This window comes from Otolemur garnettii, unplaced genomic scaffold, assembly GCF_000181295.1.
Source record: "Otolemur garnettii isolate 467f Iridium unplaced genomic scaffold, OtoGar3 scaffold00324, whole genome shotgun sequence".
Taxonomy (NCBI): Eukaryota; Metazoa; Chordata; class Mammalia; order Primates; family Galagidae; genus Otolemur; species Otolemur garnettii.
In genome coordinates this window covers 318,933-322,566 of record NW_003852719.1, presented here as the reverse complement: position 1 = coordinate 322,566, position 3,634 = coordinate 318,933, and the positions used below count along the sequence as shown (strand labels likewise).

At 40.0% G+C, this 3,634-nt stretch overlaps 1 protein-coding gene across 1 annotated transcript in view; it reads left to right on the top strand.

Annotated features, from left to right (window-relative positions):
- PALLD (palladin, cytoskeletal associated protein) overlaps positions 1-3,634 on the top strand; it is a 240,054-nt gene that overhangs the window by 88,741 nt on the left and 147,679 nt on the right. The gene's annotated exons all lie outside the window — the stretch shown is intronic.

Genomic DNA, 3,634 nt, shown 5'->3' with positions numbered 1-3,634 from the left:
TATTTTTTCAAGATCTTTAAAGTATGACAATGGAACTTTAATAGGAATTGCATTAAAATTATATATTGCTTTGGGTAGTATGGACATTTTAACAATGTTAATTCTTCCCAGCCATGAGCATGGTATGTTTTCCCATTTAACATTTTCAGCTATTTCTTTTCTTAGAGTTTCATAGTTCTCTTTATAGAGGTCTTTCACGTCCTTTGTTAGGTAAATTCCCAAATATTTCATCTTCTTTGGCACTACTGTAAATGGAATAGAGTTCTTGACTGTTTTTTCAGCTTGACTGTTGTTGATATATATAAAGGCTACTGATTTATGAGTGTTGATTTTGTAACCTAAGACACTGCTATATTCCTTGATCACTTCTAAGAGTTTTGTAGTAGAATCCCCAGTGTTTTCCAGGTAGATCATTCCTCTCAGATCATCTGTGAAGAGTGAAAGTTTGATCGCTTCTGATCCTATATGGATACCCTTGATTGCCTTTTCTTCCCTAATTGAGATGGCTAAAATTTCCAGTACAATGTTAAAGAGCAGTGGAGACAATGGGCAGCCTTGCCTGGTTCCTGATCTGAGTGGAAATGATTTCAATTTAACTCCATTGATTACAATATTGGCTGTGGGTTTGCTGTAGATGGCCTCTATAAGCTTAAGAAATGTCCCTTCTATACTAGTTTTCTTAAGTATTCTGATCATGAAGGGATGCTGGATATTATCAAAAGCTTTTTCTTCATCAATTGAGAGAATCATATGGTCTTTGTTTTTTAATTTGTTTATGTGATGAATTACGTTTATAGATTTACCATCCTTGAGATCCTGGGATAAAACCCACTTTGTTGTGGTGTATAATTTGTTTAATGTGTTGTTGGATTCTGTTTGTTGTCTACAAATTCAAAAGTATATATTTGATCAAAATGATTGGGAGGAGGACAGGCATTATTTTGAGAACTACCTCTGTTTTTAGAATGACAAAGGTAGTTGCAAGGTGGCATGTGGAGGACATTTGAGAGTCATTAAGGAACTTGATACAAGGAACGTGTCAGATGTTAAGTCTAGTGTGTGATTGTGTGTGTAAAAATATGACCTCACATTTTTTGTGAAGGCAGTCACTATTTTAGCTAGATAGTTGGTGCAAGGCATGTGAGTGCTACCTGCTAGCAATATAACTGTTTCTCCTTCTCATGTTTCATTATTGAATTAAAAGAATTCTCTTTTTGGTGGATATTTCATTTATAGAAGTTGTCCTTGGAAAGCTGACCTCTAAATGTCCACTTCTAGGAGGAATACAGAACGTAAGAACAAGGGAAAAGTGTTCAGGAAGGAGGGAGGCTTTGAAAGGAGTTAACTGGGAAAACCTTAACTTGAAAAAAGAAAGGGGACCAATTTGTATATACAGTTACTGACTGCCACTTTGCAGCCCCTCCCTCCCTGACTGTGTGCACTAGCCATGTCTGAATGCATTAGATGAGGCTAGAGCAGGACACCCTGGGAGCACCCTTCAGAGGTCTCAGACAGAACCACCAGCAAGCCTGAGAGGCTGTGGCCAACATCCTTGTTCTGAGCAGCTGAACTTGGTTAAGCTGTTAGAGCCTCAACCCACTGAAGCCTCGTTTGGAGAGGGAACTAAACTAAGAGAAGCAAAAGCCATTTGCATTCTAAAAAGAAAAACGTAGCTGTCTTACTTAGCTTCCATCTTATTCAGCTTCCACCTTCCTCATCCCTAATGATTAGGAGAAATTATATTATATTTTATTTTTTATTGTTTGGTATTCATCAAGGTTACAAAGAACTAGGTTACACTGATTGCATTTGTTAGGTAAAGTCAGATTAGGGGAAATTTTATTATTTTATTTATTTATTTGTTTTTAGGGATAGAGTCTCACTGTATTACCCTTAGTAGAGTGCTTTGGCATCTCAGCTCACAGCAGCCTCCAACTCCTGGGCTTAGGCAATTCTCCTGCCTCAGCCCCCCAAGTAGCTGGGACCACAGACGCCCACCATAATGTCTGGCAATTTTTTGTTGCAGTTTGGGTGGGACCTGGTTTGAGCCCACCACCCTCAGTATATGGGGCCAGCACCCCACCCACTGAGCCACAGGCACCACCCTTATTATTATTTTTGAGGCAGAGTCTCACTTTGTCGCCCTTAGTAGAGTGCTGTTCTGTCATAGCTCACAGCAACCTGGAACTCTTGGGCTCAAGGGATGCTCTTGCTTCAGCCTCCCAGAGTAGCTCACCACAACACCCGGCTGTTTTTAGAGATGAGGTCTTGCTCTGGCTTAGGGTGGTCTCAAACCTGTGAGCTCAAGGCAGTCCACCTGTCTTGGCCTCCCAGAGTGCTAGGATTATAGGGGTGAGCCACCACACCCAACCCAGATTAGGAGAAATTTTAAATAAAATCTCTGATTCTTTGACTCTGAGGAAAGACCTTGCCTTGCTGAGGGAAAAGTTCTGTTCAACAGAGTTGCTAGTCAGATGCCAAGAAATGGCTGTTGGGGCTTTCCAGGAGCCAGTCCGTGAACTGTTGTTTGCAGGAGACCAAGAAGGATCCTGCCCTGTCCCTTGTTTGGCTTAGTCCTTTTGAGTTTCGTAATTCTGAGCTCCTCCTTGTATTTCCAAAGGTAAGTTCCAAAAGCATAGAAGACTGACAGCATTGTCTAATAAAACATCTCCCATTTGATCTCCTTTGGAATGTTGTCCAAGTTACAATAATAGTAATTACGGGCTGTAATTGTCGCAACAAAATAGCACTGTTCTGGCTGCTTCCTGTGTGCGGATCCTTGTTCTCAGGCCCTCTTTGTAATCCATTCTTTCCCGCATTGCTTTGAAGGCTTAGAAGCATTTAACAAACTTTTAGGATATAGTTAGTTAACTTTGAAGTGTGACTTGTTAGGTCATGCTGACTTATTTTTGTGCTTGCATGGAGAATTTGTAAAGGCGAATTTGTTTTTTAAACTAACAGGTGTAACTTGAGAATTTGTGAATGAGTGACAGAGGGCTGGGAATCTTTGCCCTCATAAACTGTGAAACGTACTTTTGTCTGTCTACTCATGAGAATGAATCATATTTGCATAGGGCCAAAATACTCACCAGAGCCAAAATGACGTTTTAAAGTTGTTCTTGTAGTGAGCTATAAGTAGGATAGTTGCACATCTTTGTTTGTCTGGAACAGTAATCATTTATTTTTGTAATTAATGGTTACCTTTTTCACTTTCAGAAATTTCTTGCCTTTGACAGTGTGTTATATATTCATCTGAGTATTTTCCAGAATGGGAAGAAGCCCCTAGAATTTTTACATGCCAGGGTAAAATGGAAACTTAACCAAACCAAGCAACCCCTGGACACAGGAAATTCTAAAAATTAACAGTCAAAGATAAATGAAAGGTTAGAAATCAGTACTTCACATTGACTCCAGTGTAAGAACATGATATTTAAGCACATATTGTTCAAACAGGGCTGACACCTATGTCCCAGTACAGGTGCTAACTCTCAACCCTCAGTAGTGGCCACCCATAGCATCATTTGAGGGACACTCTGTAACAAAGTCCGGGACCAGTGGGAAAGAGGGCTTGCTGTACTGCTGTTGTCTGTTATAACCACAGGAAAGGTAGTTGTAAAACGTATGCCAGTTATTT